Here is a 17,614-nt window from a genome sequence, read left to right as displayed (position 1 = left end):
CCCCTTCCCTACTGCCATTCCCACCCTCTACTTAGACCCCGGCCGCCTTTCCAGGGGCAAAAGGCTTAGCTGAGGAGGGGAGAAGAGGACCCTCTCTTCCCCACATCCACCATGAGGCAGGAAATGTGGGGCTCACGGTCCCTGTCCCCCACCCCCAGCCTGGAAAAGCACGAGCAAAGAGGCGCTTCCTCACTTCCCCATTCTGAGGCTGTGGGCTCATTGTCAGAGGGGAGGGGACAGTCACTGCTCTCAGATGCTCCCTGTCTAGACAAGAAAATGGGACCTTTGAGCCTCTTCCTACTTAATAACCCTCCTCTCTCTACCCTGCCCTCTTCTTCTCATTGAGCTCCCTCCCCCCACAAAACTTCCTCCCCCCACTGCATCCCATTCACTGCATCCCACTCCCCCCCAGGGGTGGCCCTCTCTGCAGAGACCTCCTCTCCAGCCGTCCCAGGAGAAGCGGCCCCACGGAGAGACAGGCGGGTCCCACTGCAGGCCCGCACACCTGGGGCCCCGGCAGCATTGTCCTCCTCGGCCGCTGAGGGGGTGTCTGCTCTTGTCCAAAACCTGCTGTCCCCAGGCTCAGGGACCCGCTCCCGCCCCTGGTCCCCACCTTATGCTCCTGGTGCGACCCACATCTCCCACTTGACTGCCTCCTTCCCAGCTGCACACTAGTGTCTCTCCCCACCCTGCACCCCTGGACCCCGAATCACCCCCTGGCTCTCTCTCTCCTTCCCAGCTACACACTAGTGTCTCCCCCCACCCTGCACCCCTGGACCCCGAATCACCCCCTGGCTCTCTCTCTCCTTCCCAGCTGCACACTAGTGTCTCCCCCCACCCTGCACCCCTGGACCCCGAATCACCCCCGGGCTCTCTCTCTCCTTCCCAGCTGCACACTAGTGTCTCTCACCACCCTGCACCCCTGGACCCCGAATCACCCCCGGGCTCTCTCTCCTTCCCAGCTGCACACTAGTGTCTCTCACCACCCTGCACCCCTGGACCCCGAATCACCCCCGGGCTCTCTCTCTCCTTCCCAGCTGCACACTAGTGTCTCTCACCACCCTGCACCCCTGGACCCCGAATCACCCCCTGGCTCTCTCTCTCCTTCCCACCTGCACTTCTCACGAGGGCTGTCTCAGCTGCCAATCACTCCTTGACCTAGGCCAGTCTGGCTCACAGTTGAGACCTTGAAAAGGGCCACAGCTAGGACTCAGGGAGAAGCGGAGCCAGACCAGCGTCACCACATCGAGCCGCTTTACCTGCCTCTGACTGCGGAAGGAAAGGGAATTCCCTGTGGGAAAGACGACACCCCAGAGCCTCTACGGCCTGTCACACCATGTCTGCTTTTCCATAAGAAATAGATTGCCAGGCAATTCTCTTCTTCCTCCCTCTCTCCCCCTCTTTCTTTTTTTCTTCCCTTCTGTTCTTTTCAAGAACAATTTAGTCTAGAAACCTTTAGATGGGCCAAAAAGGTAAGTATCCCACAGTGCGGATGGGGGGGGGGGTAACGCAGTTGCCTAGCACATGCGTTTTTTTGTTTGTTTGTTTTTTTACAGGGACAGAGAGAGAGTCAGAGAGGGATAGATAGGGACAGACAGGCATGGAGAGAGATAAGAAGCATCAATCATCAGTTTTTCCTTGCGACACCTTAGTTGTTCATTGATTGCTTTCTCATATGTGCCTTGACTGTGGGCCTTCAGCAGATCAAGTAACCCCTTGCTCAAACCAGAGACCTTGGGTCCAAGCTGGTGAGCTTTTTTGCTCAAACCAGATGAGCCCGCACTCAAGCTGGCGACCTCAGGGTCTCAAACCTGGGTCCTTCCGCATCCCAGTCCGATGCTCTATCCGATGCACCACCACCTGGTCAGGCAGCACATGGTTTTGCAGCTCAAGTGAGGTAAGGAGGGTCTTTGATGGGGGCAGTCAGAAGAGAGAGAAAAAAGGAGAGAGAGAGAGAGAGAGAGCTCAATCACACAGGCAGATGGCCTGGGCCAGAGCCTCAGAGCTTGAGCAAAGAAAGGAGGGCCTCAAAGCAGGAGAACAGCCTAGCGAGACTGGGCTCGAAGAGGTGAAGGAGACCTCTGCCCAGGGTAGTGGCCAGCACCAGGAGGTGGAGTTTCCAGGGGATGAGAAGGGCATCGCTAATGGGCTGGGGCAGGGAATCCAGACAGTGTGAGGTGTCAGAGCCTGTTGAGGTGAGGAGCACATTCTGGTGGGGGAGAAGGGGGCAGGGGCAGCGAGGGGGGGGGGCGTGCTGAAGCCCAGGAGGGCTGAGGCAGATCTGCGTGCAGGTCTGCAGTGGGGGGCAGTGGTAATGGGACCTTAGTTACTCACAGCGGGACTGATCCAGGAAGTCAATTTGAGGCAGGAATAAACTAGGTTTCTCACTGTTGACAAAAGATGTTATAAATACGGAAAGGGAGAAAATTAGGAGCCCTGAGTCTGAGAAGCTGTCATGGCTCAGGGGAGCCTGAGGAAGCATGGTGACCAAACGTCACATGATGTCCTGAACTGGATCCTGGAACAGAAAAAGGACATTTCATAAAAACTCAGGAGCTCTCCTAAGTGTCCATTGATGGAGAAATGGATAAACTAAATGCAAAATACACATACAATGAAATATTATTTAGCCTTAAAAATGAAGAAAATTTTGACACATGCTACAATAGAGATGAACCTTCAGGTTGTTATTTTAAGTGAAATAAACCAGTCACTAAAGGCAAAGAAATACTGTACAATTCCATACATATGAAGTGTCTAAAGTAGTCATATCCCTAGAAACAGAAAGTAGTATGGTGGTTGTTTAATGAATATAAAGTTTCAATTTTGCAAGATAAAAAGAGTTCTGGCCTGACCAGGTGGTGACACAGTGGATAGAGCTTTGACCTGAGATGCTAAGTTCCCAGATTTGAAACTCTGAGGTTGCTGGCTTGAACCCAGGCTCCCCAGCTTGAGCATGGGATCATTGACATGATCCTGTGGTTGCTAGCTTGAGTCCAAGGTTGATGGTTTGAGCAAGGGGTCACTGGCTGAGCTTGAGACCTACCCCTCCTTGGTTAAAGCACATATAAGAAGCAATCAACTAAAGTGCCACAACCATGAGTTGATGCTTCTCATATCTCTCCCTTCCTTCTGCCTGTTGCTTAAAAAATAAAAAAAGTTAAATAATAAATTTTGTATGTATATTTTAACACAATTTTTAAAAACAAAGAAAATCTGGCCCTGGCCGGTTGGCTCAGTGGTAGAGCGTCGGCCTGGTGTGCAGAAGTCCCGGGTTCGATTCCCGGCCAGGGCACACAGGAGAAGCGCCCATCTGCTTCTCCACCCCTCACCCTCTCCTTCCTCTCTGACTCTCTCTTCCCTCCTGCAGCCAAGGCTCCATTGGAGGAAGGATGGCCCGGGCGCTGGGGATGGCTCCGTGGCCTCTGCCTCAGGCGCTAGAGTAGCTCTGGTCGCAACAGAAGCGACGCCCTGGATGGGCAGAGCATCGCCCCCTAGTGGACGTGCCGGGTGGATCCCGGTCAGGCACATGCGGGAGTCTGTCTGACTGCCTCCCTGTTTCCAGCTTCAGAAAAATAAAAAAATTAAAAAAAACCACAAAGAAAATCTGAATAAAATATGGACCTTAGTTAATAATAATATATCTTTATTGGTTAATTAATTATAACCAATGTACATTATAATGTAAGATGGTAATAACATGAAAACTGGGCACAAGATATATAAAAACTGTATTCACAATTTTCTGTAAATCTAAAACTGTTCAAAAAATAAATTTGTTATTGAAAAAAATTCTTATTTCATGGACCTGCCCTACAGCAACCACTAAAAATATTTAAAAGAAGCATAGCTATTGGACATTAATAAATATAAAAGGAGTATTTTTTGAAAGGAATTTATCCATTGGTTTTTAGAGAGAGGAGAGAGACAGAGAGAGAAAGGGGAGAGCAGAAGCGTCAACTTACAATAATTGTTCCTCATATGTGCCTTGACCAGGCAAGCCCAGGGTTTTGAATTAATAACCTCAACATTCCAGGCCAAATGTTTTATTCACTGCGCCACCACAGGTCAGGCAAAAAGAATATTTTTAAACAGTCAATTAATCCAAAAAGAAGGCAGAAAAAAAGAAGTAAAAATCCATGGGACTATAGTAAACCAATAGAATGATGGTAGATTTAAATCCAACCATACTGATAATTACATGAAATGTAAGTGATCTAAATACTTCAAGAAAGAGATTATCAGGCTGGATTTTTAAAAAGGCAAGACCCAACTATATGCTCTCTTTAAGACATAAGATTGACAGCTAATATTTCCACACAAATTATGGAAACCAGTAGGCAATGAAATGGCAAATTTGAAGTAAAATGACTGGCAAAGTGGCAAATAAGTGAAAATATCTTTTAAAAAACGAAGATAATTCCAGTCTGGCATGTAAGGAGCTTGGAAGTTGTAACTGACAACATCTAAGCTGAATACACTGAGAAATCAACAACTCTTCTCAGATCCATCACAGGGCAAAGTGCCACCCACTAAACTGGACAGATAGGTGACGCAGAAAATCACAACCCGCCTGAGCAGAAACAGCCACAGGAGCCAGGGCCGGGGTAGGAACACAGGACCTGTAATTGATGAATGGCTGGAGGCTCAGAGTGGACAAGTCTCAGAGTTAAAAACTCCAGGGGGGCCCAGTCACGGTGGGCATGAGGAGCGCTTTTGTGAGTTTTAATTTCAGGATTTCTGCAAGGTGTTCACACTAAATATCCAAGAAAAATCCCTTTGTGTTTCTGTCAGGGAGAAGAGAAAAAGACCCATTTCAAAATAACCAGAGCTTTCTGTTCTTAACAAGGCCTGTCCTCAAGAGACACTATTTTACCAAAGCCTAAAATAGAGGAGCTTTTCCAGAACCTAATGGACTTGAAGGAAGGGAAGTTCCTAAATTCAGCCCACGCTGGCCATCCTGTTCCACCTAAGGTGAGGAGGGGTGTGGAGAAGTACTTGAGAAGTTCATAGTCCAAGGGAAAGGGCTTTTTAAAAGACTGAGGCCCGATCATAGTTCTGTGGGAGCGGGAGACAGCCTCAGGCATTAAAAATAGCTGGGTACTCAAGCATCGGTCCAAATAGGGTTGCGCGGTGAATACTGACCCCACACATGGGGCAGTTTGCCTCACTATCTCCCTCTCACCTAAAAACAAAAGAAAGAAAGAAAGAAAGAAAGAAAGAAAGAAAGAAAGAAAGAAGAAAGAAACTAGACCAATATCTTTCATATATATACATGCAAAAATCCTCAACAAAATATTAGCAAATCAAGTCCGACGATATAGAAAAAGAATTATAGGCCCAGAAGAGACTTCCACTCTGTCAGGTGGGGCGGGTGGTGGGGGAGTGTTAAGGTCACACAGCGCCCTCTGCGCCTGCGCCAGCACAGGTGAGGGGGCGGGGCAACCGTCACCCATCACCTTACAGCAGGTGGTTGACAGGATGGAGACCGCTTGTGGCTCCTCGGACTTGGCCGGCTCCCGAGCCCCTCCGCGCGAGGAGGATGAGTTAGAAGTGGTGCGGGTCCGAGTGGAGAAGTGTGAGCGCCTCCTGCCGCCCGAGTTCCGCTCCTTCGCGGTCGACCCGCAGCTCACCTCGCTGGGCGCGCTGCAGCGCACCCTCCTGCGAGCCTTCGACCTGAGCGGGAAGCGCTTCGGCGTCAGCTACCTGGGCCGGGACTGGCTGGGGCAGGAAGCTCACCTCGCGCTGCTGTCCGACTGGGACCTCCGCACGGCCTTCGCCACCGCCTCCCAGCCCCACCTGCAGCTGCGTGTGGACGTCCGGCCCACGGAGGACAGCCCGCTGCTGGAGGACTGGGACACGGTCAGCCCCACGGGTGCCCTCGGCCTCGACACGCTCCTGGCCGAGAAGCTGGCGTCGCTGACCACGGCCGCCCTGCCCTTCACACAGTCCATCCTGTCGCAGGTGGGCCGCACCTTGTCTAGGGTCCAGCAGGTGCTGAGCTGGCCGTACGGGAAGGATATCCAGCCCGTCAGGCCGCCCCTGAGCGATGCTGAGTTCCGCACCCACCTGAACCGCGAGGGCCAGCTCGCCCGCCCCGAGGAGCTGCACCTGCGGATCTATCAGGGCGGTGTCGAGCCCTCGCTGCGCAGGGTGGTGTGGCGGTACCTGCTCAATGTGTACCCAGACGGGCTGACGGGTCGCGAACGGATGGATTACATGAAACGCAAGAGTCTCGAATACGAGCAGCTTAAGAGCGAGTGGGCTCAGCGAGCGAGCCCCGAGGACCTGGAATTCATCCGTGGCATGGTCTTGAGGGATGTGCTGCGGACCGACCGCGCCCACCCCTACTATGCCGGGCCCGATGAGGGCCCACACCTGCGGGCACTGCACGACCTGCTCACCACCTATGCCGTTACCCACCCACAGGTGTCCTACCACCAGGGCATGAGTGACCTTGCCTCGCCCATCCTTGCTGTCATGGACCACGAAGGCCATGCCTTCGTCTGCTTCTGTGGCATCATGAAGCGCCTGGCCCCAAACTTCCATCCTGATGGCCTTGCCATAGCCACTAAGTTCGCCCACCTCAAGCTGCTGCTGGGACACACCGACCCTGACTTCTACCAGTATCTGCAGGAAGCGGGTGCCCATGATCTCCTCTTCTGTTACCGCTGGCTGCTGCTGGAGCTCAAACGTGAGTTTGCCTTTGATGATGCCCTCCGCATGCTTGAGGTCACCTGGAGTTCGCTGCCCCCTGATCCTCCTGAACATGAGGTAGAGCTCATTGGACCCCCCAACCAAGTGGCAGAAACTGGCTTTGGTAGCCACACGGGGCAGCCCTTTAGGCAGAAGCACATGTTGAGACCTGCTGGTGGGGGAGGCAGTGCTTTTGAAGGTGCTGTTGACCACTTGAGCATGATTAGCCAGGGACCTGGTGCTGTGGGGCATCTCCTGAGACAAGCCAATCTGGATGACCAACAGCAACTCAGGGACAACAGCAGCTCCAGGAGGGACCCTCTGGCCCAGCTGCCCCACCCAGCTGCCTTTATCAGCTCCAAGTCCCTCCCTGAGCCCTTGCTGAATTGCTCAGACCCGCTGCTATCCTCCTCTTCCCACCCTGATTCTCCATCCTCCTCATCTCTGCCATCTTCCCAAGAGGCCTCTCTTGTTTGTGGTGTGGCTGCAGGATCTTCCTTAATAGCAGAGGTGGGCTCCCGACAAAACCCTGGGAAGTTCCTGCCACCACCCCAAGAGTTGGGCTGGGGGAACCCATTCATGCTCTTCCTCTGTCTCGCCATCCTGCTGGAGCACCGAGACCAAATCATGACAAACAGGCTGGATTACCATGAATTGGCCATGTACTTTGACCGCCTCATGGGAAAACACCACCTGGGGAGCGTCCTCAGCCGGGCCAAGGCTCTCTTCGCTGACTACCTGCAGTCAAAGGTGTGGGACACAGAGGAGGGAACTGAGGTCACAGCCCCCTCCTGATCAGGCTCCTTCCAGCCCCCCACCCGCCATGCAAGGTCTCCATTCTTTGCCATGAGGCCCTCCATGTGAGACCTTACCTCCCTGCCTGCCAGCCCTAGACCTATTGGAGCATGGGGCCTTCTCTCTGAAGGCCTAAAGTATGGGGCTGTGCTTCAACACTGTTCCATGGAGACTATGACCTCTTTTTCTGTTTTTGTTGCTTTGTTTTTAACAATTGTACTTTGCACACATGAAAAAATAAAGAATTATATACCCTGACTAAGTAGGATCTATCCTAGTTATGCAAGACCGGTTCAACATTTAAAAGCCAATCTAATCCATCACATCAACAGGTTAAAAGATAAAAATCACATTGTCATATCAGTAGATGCAGAAAAAGCATTTGACAACAGCCAATACCTATTTATAAACAATACTCTCAGAAAACTAGGAAGAGAGAAGAAGCTCTTCTCTCAGCAATTGCTAGAAAAGGAGACAAAACCCAGTAAGCATATAGAGAATTTAAAACAATAACACCTAATATATATATCCCAATGAACCCAACCACTTCAAGATACACATTCTTTTCATGTGCATGGAACAATTACCAAACTGACCTTATACTGGGTCATGAAGCAAGTCTTGAGAAATATCAAAGAATGAAAATCCTACAGATTATAGTCTCTGACAACCATGTAATTAGGCTAGCAACCAGTAACAAAAATATAACTTGAAAATCTTTAAATGTTTTAAAAGTAACTAACACACTTGCAAACAGTTTACTGTTTGAAGAAGAAATCATTCTGGATATCAAAAATATTTTCAAATGAATTACGATGAAATATTTTAAAACTTTGGGTTGTAGCTAAAGCAGTGCTTACAGGAGAACTTATGAACATATATACACACATTAGAAAAGAAAAAAGGCCAAAATCACAAAGAATAGCAAAATAAAACCCATAGCAAAACAAACCAATAAAATAGAAGGGGGAAATAATAAAAATCAAGAATGATCAAGAATGGTCAAGAAAGAAAGGGAGGAAGGAAGGAAGAAAGGAAGGACGGAAGGAAAGAAGGGGAAGGGAAGGGAAGGGAAGGGAAGGGAAGAGAAAGAAAGAAAGAAAGAAAGAAAGAAAGAAAGAAAGAAAGAAAGAAAGAGAAAGAAAAGAAAAGAAAGAAAGAAAGAAAGAAAGAAAGAAAGAAGAAAGGGAGGGAGGGAGGGAGGAAGGAAGGAAAGAAGGAAGGGAGGGAGGGAGGGAAAAAGAGAGGGAAGGAAGGGAGGGAGGAAGGAAGGGAGGGAGGGAGGGAGGGAGGGAGGGAGGAAGGAAGGAAGGAAGGAAGGAAGAAAGGAAGGAAGAAAAGAAAGGAAGGGCATCAATTGCCAACATCTGGAACAAAAAGAGGTCATCACTATCCTCCAGACAATTAAAATGTTATGAGAATATTATAATGATTATATGCCAACAATTTTCTACTGATGTGCCACAATAAATTCTAAAATATACACTATCTGACTATTTAGTTGGGGGCACTGAGCTCCGTTCCTTTAGATTTTCAAATTTTAAATAATAACAACAGCCAATACAATAGCTGTCCAGTGTGAATGAATCAAAATTATACCATTTTTTTTGTCAGATCAGCAAAAATATATTTTTTGGTGTGCCTCAGAATTTTAGTAGCTAATTTATGTGTGCCACAAGATGAAAAAGGTTGAAAAATCACTGCTGTATGACAGTAAATTTGAAAATTTTGATGAAATTGGCAAATTCCTTGAAAATCATGTTACCAATCTTACAGAAGACAATATAGAGAATAGTCTCACAGTCCTAAATCTATTAGGAAAATTTGTCAGTAATTAAACACCTTCCCACAAAGAAAATTTCAAGTCCAGATAGTTCACTACTGAATTCTTCAGAACATCAGAGAAAGAAACAACACCAGTTTTACACAACCTCTTACAGAGAAGAGAAAGAGAACACTTCCTAATTTTTTGGATAAGGGAAGCATAACTTTGATATCAAAAATGAATCAGGATATTACAAGGAAGAATAATTACAGAATAATTTCTGTAAAACCATAGATATAAATTCTAAACAAAATAATAGTAATCAAATCTAGTATTATATAATGCATTGTAACAAATTTGAGTTTGTTCCAAGAATGTGAAGGTTGGCTTTACAGTTGAAAACAATTATGTAAGTTCCTACATCAAAAGTATAAGGGATATCAATAAATGTCAAAAAACCATTTATAAAATTTCAACAATTATTTCTGATAAAAAATTCTTGGCAAACTAAGAATAAAAAAATTTTCTTAATTTCATAATATCAAAAAAAGTTATAGCAGATATCACACTTAATGGTCAAGCATTGAAAGCTATCCTCTTGAGATTGGAACAAATGAGGATTCCTACAACCATCACTTCTATTTAATATTGTACGAGAGGTCCTGACCAGTGCAACAAGGCAAGAAAAAGAAAAGACGTAAGATTTTAAAAGGGTAAAAAAACCCCACCTCCGATGGTTTCTCATTAAAGGTATCATTATGTATGATGATATAAGAATAAATGAATTTGGCAATTAAATAAATTTAGTTGTATTTCTACAAGCTGACAATAAGCAATTAGAAAATAAAAATATTTCATTGGCAATAGCATTTTAATTGATTTTAAAGAACAAGGGGGGAGGGAGAGAGCGACAGACAGAAACATCAATCTGCTTCTGCACATGCCCTAACTGGAAATCAAACCAGCAACCACTGCAGACTGGGATGGTGCTCTAACCAACCATGCTATCTGGCCAGGCAGCATTTTTAAAATAAAAAAAAATACTTAGAAATAAATCTGACAAAAATATGTTTATGATTCTACATAGAAAACTACAGAATATCACTGGGAGGAAAAGAAGAAGGCTTTAAAAAAAAGATATACTGTGTTTATACATTGGCAGTGTTTATATTGTAAAGTGATCAATTCTGTTCTTAATTGATTCAATTCAACTTTATTAAAACCTCATAGACCACTGGTGAAAATGTAAAACAGTGCAGCCTCTTTGGAAAACAGTTTGACACTTCCTACAAAGAATAAATATAATGTACCATGTGACCCAGCAATTTTAATTCTAGGTATGTATATATATCTAAGAGAAGAAACCTTAATTTCTTAATTATCAATTAAGTATGAGGATAGATTAAAGATTTTTGCAGATGTTCAAAGTTTCAGAAATTATATCCCTTTGCCCATTCTCTCAAGAACATAAAAAACAAAAGAATAAGAAAGAGGAAGACGTGGGCTTCAGGAAATGGGGAAATCAGATGCAGAGAGAAGATAAAAGGAATACTAAAGTGGACGGCAAAAGAAGGCTCCAGCATGAGAGAAGCGCGCAGGGATTAGAGAGCAAACGGATTGTGGTGGATCAAAAGTCTGCAGAAGAGACTGCTGCATGAAGAGGAAACTGACAGAGCATCTAAGGCAGGGGTCCCCAAACTACGGCCCGTGGGCCACATGCGGCCCCCTGAGGCCATTTATCCGACCCCCGCCGCACTTCTGGAAGGGGCACCTCTTTCATTGGTGGTCAGTGAGAGGAGCACTGTATGTGGCGGCGCCACAAAGCGCAGCGTCACTCACGTACAGCACTACTTCCAGTGACGCGGAACTGACGCTGCACGGCTCCAGAAGTGTGTCATATCACTTGTTACAGCTAGCAGTGACAAATATGGAATTGGACATTGACCATCTCATTGAAATACTGGTCAGTTTGTTGATTTAAATTTACTTGTTCTTTATTTTAAATATTGTATTTATTCCCGTTTTGTTTTTTTACTTTAAAATATGTGCAGTGTGCATAGGGATTTGTTCATAGTTTTTTTTAATAGTCCGGCCCTCCAACAGTCTGAGGGACAGTGAACTGGCCCCCTGTGTAAAAAGTTTGGGGACCTTTGATCTAAGGCATCAGAACAGCTTGATGGGATTTTGGATAACTGGGGTTTGAAATAATGCTTATCACACAAAAAACTAAATGAACGTCAACAACAATAAAACAAGAGAATTGTTAACTCCAGGAGAACAAAAAGCAAAAGTGGTCATTGTATCCCACTCAGCTGAGACCTGAATAACAATGACATAGTCATAATATGGTAAACACCAACTATTGGCCTAACCAAAATGACCATGTAACCATATTGAGAGGTTGGTGGGACTGGACGTGTGACTCAGTGTGGTGGAGGTGAGGCATTAAAAGAAATTAAATCTTCCCTGGCCGGTTGGCTCAGTGGTAGAGCATCAGCCCAGCATGTGGATGTCCCCAGTTCAATTCCTGGTCAAGTCACACAGGAGAAACGACCATCTGCTTCTCTCCCTCTCTCCCTCTTGCCTCTCTCTCTCTCTCTCTCTCTCTCTCTCTCTCTCTCTTACCCTCCCACAGCTATGGCTCAATTGGAGTGAGTTGGCCCTGGTGCTGAGGATGGTAGCCTCTGCCTCAGGTGCTAAGAATAGCTCAGTTGCTGAGCAACAGAGCAACTCCCCAGAGCAACTCCCCTGTAGGGGGCTTGCAGGATAGATCCTGGTCCAGGTGCATGCGCAGTCTGTCTCTGCCTCCCCTTCTCTCAATTAAAATAAATAAATAAATAAATAAGAATGAAATCCTTACCATCCATACTGGGAAGTTAAAGAATTCCTAAAACTGAAAAAATCAAAAATTGGCAACAAAAGCTTGTTATTTAGAGATATTAAGAATTTCTCTAAAAACAAAAAAAGAAAAAGTCAGCTGATTGAATTGAAAATCACAAGCTTTGGGGAGCAGGAAATAAGTATGAAGTGGTATGGGACTATGGTTTTATTTTACATAACCTGCAAATGTTTGCCTCTTAAGCCATGTACCTATACACCTTTGGTAAAACTTAAAATGACCTCTAAAACTAAGGTGAACAGTAAAAGAAAAGCTTGTAGAATAAAACAATGAAGGACAACACAAAAAGGAAAATAAATTCATTATTTTAGAATTAGGCAAACAATTCTTTTTTTTAATTTTTATTTATTTATTTTTTTAATTTTTATTTTATTTATTCATTTTAGAGAGGAGAGAGAGAGGGAGAGAGAGACAGAGAGAGAGAGAGATAGGGGGGAGGAGCTGGAAGCATCATCTCCCATATGTGCCTTGACCAGGCAAGCCCAGGGTTTCGAACCGGCGACCTCAGCATTTCCAGGTCGACGCTTTATCCACTGCGCCACCACAGATCAGGCGGCAAACAATTCTTAAATGACATAACTAACCATAAAGAGAAGATTAATAAATTTTATTTCAGTAAAATCAATGACTTCTATTTTTTTGTTTGTTTGGTTTTTTGGGGGTTTTTTTTTGTTTTTTTTTTGGAGGGGGCACCCGGATATGAGCCACGAGGACTTCTATTTATCAAAAGACATGAAGCAAAACAGCAAGTCTCAGAATGAAAGATATTCTAAATGACAAAGGACTCATAAAGAATATATTTAGATTATCCTACAAAACAACAGAAAAAGGCAAAACAATTTTTAAATGGGCAAAAACTTAATATGCTTTTCTTAAAGTTTTTTTTTTAATTTTTTACAGAGACAGAGAGGGATAGATAGGAACAGAGAGACAGAAACGGAGAGAGATGAGAAGCGTCAATCATTAGTTTTTCATTGGGATACCTTAGTTGTTTATTGATTGCTTTCTCATATGTGTCTTGACCGTGGGGCTACAGCAGACCGAGTAACCCCTTGCTCAAGCCAGCGACCTTGGGTCCAAGCTGGTGAGCTTTACTCAAACCAGATGAGTCCACGCTCAAGCTGGTGACCTCGGGGTCTCGAACCTGGGTCCTACACATCCCAGTCTGACACTCTATCCACTGTGCCACCACCTGGTCAGGCTAATATGCTTTTCATAAAAGAAGACATACAAACAGCTGATAAACACATGAACTGTTTTAAACATAGTTATCAGAGAAATGCAAATTAATACTGCAATAAAATACTACCACACATTCACCAGAATGAATAAAATTTAAAAAAAAAACAATAATAGTAACTGTTGACAAGGATATGGCCACTGGAATTTTTACACTGCTGGGTGGAGAACGAATTTGTACAACCACGTTAGAAAACACTGTGGCAATGCCTACTAAAGCCGAACACATGTCGTGCCTGCAAGCCAGTGGTTCTACGCTTGTATACAATAAAAGTGCGCACACACACGGACCAAAGCGATAGTGCAAGTTTGTTAGTAATCATTTTACTCTTGATAGTAAAAACTAGAAAGAATCCAATGGCTATCAGTAATAGGGTGGGAAGATAAATAGTGGTGTATTCATTCAATGTAATACCGTACACAATGGCAGAGAACAGTCTGCTGCTACATGCAATAACACGAGTGCATCTCACAAACATAGTATTGAATGAATGAAGCCAGCCACAAACTAAAGAATATATACTACCTGTTTCCATTTACATTAAGTTAAAAAAAAAAAGAAAAATTATTTTAAAGTGATATAAGTGGATTACCATGAGGAGGGCAATGGATGGGATATGAGGGAGACTTCTAAGGTGTTGGTAATGTTCTATTTTGTAAAAGTTAAGGAAGTATGCACTTAAGATTTGTACACCTTATAGTAAGCATGCTATACCTCAATTTTTACATTCCTCTTTCTCCTGCCGTTTCCATCTTTCCTTTCTTTCCTCCCCAGCCCCTAACCCGCTTCTTTTGATTTCTCTTCTCTTTCCTTCTCTATGTGAACAAGTCATTCCTATAGCCATTAGATTGGCCAGAGTCAGGTACATCCCCAAGGCCTTCTTTCTTGTCTTGCAGATGGCCACCTTCTGGCTGTATCTTTATGTGACCTTTCTCTGGTCATCCTGGTGTGGTTATTATTATTATTATTATTATTATTATTATTGATTTTAGTAAGAGAAGAAGAGAGAGAGAGAGAAAGAGACAGGAACATTGATCTGTTCCTGTATGTTGCCTGACCAGGAATTGAACTGGCAACCTCTGCACTTCTGGACAATGCTAACCAACCGAGCTCTCTGGCCAGGGCTCTTTCTCTTTTTATAAGGACATCAGTCCTATCTCATGAGGATCCCACCCTTACAACCTCATTTAACCTTAGTTACATCTTTAAAGGTCGTATCTCTAAATACAGTCACATTGTGGATTAGAGCTCCATTGTGAATTTTTAAGGGACATAATTTAGTCCAAAACAAAGACAAAGCAAAAAGATACCTATGGTCTGTCCTGTAGTGGTGCAGTGTATAGAAAACTGACCTGGAACACTGAGGTCGCTGGTTCAAAACCCTCGGCTTGCCTGATCAAGGCACTACGAGAAGCAACCAATGAACAGCTCAAGTGAATCAACTGCTCTTTGTCCCCCATCCCCTCCTCTCCTTGTAAAATCAGTAAATAAAATCTTAAAAAAAATAAAAAGACCCGAATGCTAGCTTGAAGAGGCTCCCACTAGCAGAATATGGGCAATTTGAGCATCAAAATAAATTATATTAATACTAATATAAATAAATGAATAACTAAGTGAAGAAAAAATAAACTTTTCCATTGAATAAATGACAGAAGGGATGACAGAATTAGATAATCACTATTTGGTAACCATCATAATAAAAAATATTTTAGCCGGGAGACATCAATGGATGCTAAAATGGATCCAATTTGGATAAGGAATGGGACTTCACATAATACTTTACAAAGTACTCTCCCCACCCAAAAATTTATTAATTACATTGGGAAAAGGAATAACTTTAAGTACATAAACCTGGTAGATAACATCTTAATCAAAATATCAAAGTTAACATCCTCAGTCATGGAACAAATTGAGACCATACATCACTTGATAAGATTCAGTGAGAACACAGCATCGCTTCTGTGATATTCCTCTCCAGAATAGAGAACTTAAATCTAATCATGAGGAAACATAGACTAACTCAAACTGAAGGATACCCTACAAAACCAGTGACTTGTAATATTCAAAATTTACAATGTCATGATCAAAGGAAGACTGACAAGCCATTTCACAATGAAAGAGACTAAAGAGGTATGGCAACTCAGTGCAATGCATGATTCTAGATGGGGTCTTTCTGCTACAAAGCACATTATTGGGACAAATGGCAAAACATGAATAAATTATAGTAATAGATCTATAATTTTTGTGGTTGTCTTGTGGTTATTTGTAGAATGTCATTGTAGCCTTTACATACTAAAGTATTCAGGAGTGATGGGACATCATGTTGGCAATTTACTCTCCAATGCTTCAGGAAAAATGTTCTTTCCACTATTGTTGGAACTTTTCTATAAATTTGAAATTCTTTCCATAAAAGAAGAAAAAACAGTGACAAAAAGCTTATAACGGCCTGACCTGTGGTGGCACAGTGGATAAAGTGTCAACCTGGAAACGCTAAGGTTGCCGGTTCAAAACCCTGGGCTTGCCTGGTCAAGGCACATATGGGAGTTGATGCTTCCTGCTCCTCCCCCCTTCTCTCTCCCTCTCTCTCTCCTCTCTCTATAATGAATAAATAAAATCTTTAAAAAAAAAAAAGCTTATAACTGTTACATGTACAGAAAAAGTATGTGTGTGTATATACGCTAGCAGCCAAGGGGTGCGATGTTTTGGACATCCACTGCTTCCCCTAGCATTCATTGCTCCTCCTTCCAGAAACAGCATCCGCATTTTATTTGGGGGAACTGCCCCCCCTAGTCCTGGTCCATGTGTCACTAGTGTGGGCATGTGCCCGGGACAACTAGCATATTTCACCCGCCTGGCCACCATCACTGGTTTAGGGAAGGGCTCAAGTCAGCCCAATATAGGTCCACATTGGGATTTTTCTTTTATAAAAAGAAACTATTGTAAAAGAGGCTCTGTTTTTCTCCTGGGGTTGCTTAGGTTTTTAGAAAATAGACCTGGAACTGCCTGAGACCACCGCATGGAGCCAGACTGTCCAAAGAAAAAAAGGGTGTTTCAGGGAAAGGCAAAAATAAGAGAGAAACTGAGTCTTCTTGCTATCCTTGTAGTCCATACTCCAGCTGTACTTGGACTTTTTTGGTTAACTAAGCCAAATATATTTAATTTTCTGCTTAAGTCACTTTGAGTTAGTCTGTTGGCACTTGCAACTGAAAGAATCATGACTAATGTTAGGAAATTCCTAATTCAGCTGGGCTGCAGTTCAGGGCTGGGTGAGGAGGAGGAGAGGGGAGACTCGTGGCCGCCAGCCAGCCACGGCAGGGCCTTGGAGCACCAGAAGTCAGTGAGAGTCTTGGGGCCCTCAGAACCACTTGAAGTTACTCTTGGAAAAGTGATGAGTGCAGGTGGCAGGGAGACAATGACCAAACAGAAGTCCTTGAGTGACTTTGGACAGAGCTTGCACTTAGCTTTATTCCCAGTCAACTCCACTTCATAACAGCTTGCTGCCCAGCCTGGAGCCCAGTGGCCACGCCCTTGGCACAACCCTGACCAGAGACGCCTGCAGGCTTGGTCTCAATCTTCGCTTCCAACTTCATGGCAACTGTGCCTTGAATTTCCTCACATGGCCTCTGTTTACAAAACACCCTGTCTCCTTGGGCAATTGAACATCAGAACAGCCCTATGAGGAGGCAAGGCTGGGATTATTCCCATTTTACAGATGCGGACAGTAAGCTGAGAGTGATAAAGCAACCTGCCCAAAGTTACCCAGCTGTTCAGTGGCAGAGCCCGGCCTCGGGGAAGGGGCTCCTCTCACCAAGTCCAGCGCTCCTTCTGGACCTCCCTGTGCATTAGAACTTCTGAGACATGGCTGAGGGATGGCGGATCTATCCTGGTATGGGAGGTATGGTGGAAGACAGACTCTCTCCCTTTGGATTTTGGGACTGCCGTCGGGTGGGTGGGCAGGGGCCCAAGTTCAGTGGGGTGGGAATACGGTCAGGTGGCCGGATGCTGACTAGAGCAGGAGAGGGGAGAGTCACAGAAGAACACGCAGTTCCTGGAGCAAGAGCCAACGGATGGCTCCATGCCATGCATAGGGGAGGGCCCTGCGGAGTCAGAATTGAGAAGAGATTAGATTGGACCCCACACGCAAGGATCCGACTGTTTATTGGAATAGGAAAACAGATAGCTAACACCACGAATAAGATGAATAATAATTATCTATTAC

At 44.9% G+C, this 17,614-nt stretch overlaps 1 pseudogene; it reads left to right on the top strand.

The window, feature by feature from the left end:
• Window positions 1–5,481: 5,481 nt before the first annotated feature.
• On the top strand, window positions 5,482–7,491 carry LOC136323637 (TBC1 domain family member 25 pseudogene; annotated as a pseudogene).
• The last annotated feature ends 10,123 nt before the right edge of the window (window positions 7,492–17,614 follow it).

The sequence above is a fragment of the Saccopteryx bilineata genome, chromosome 2 (assembly GCF_036850765.1).
Source record: "Saccopteryx bilineata isolate mSacBil1 chromosome 2, mSacBil1_pri_phased_curated, whole genome shotgun sequence".
Classification (NCBI taxonomy): Eukaryota; Metazoa; Chordata; class Mammalia; order Chiroptera; family Emballonuridae; genus Saccopteryx; species Saccopteryx bilineata.
Note: the sequence above shows the minus strand (reverse complement) of the source record. Positions and strands in the feature narration are given on the sequence as shown.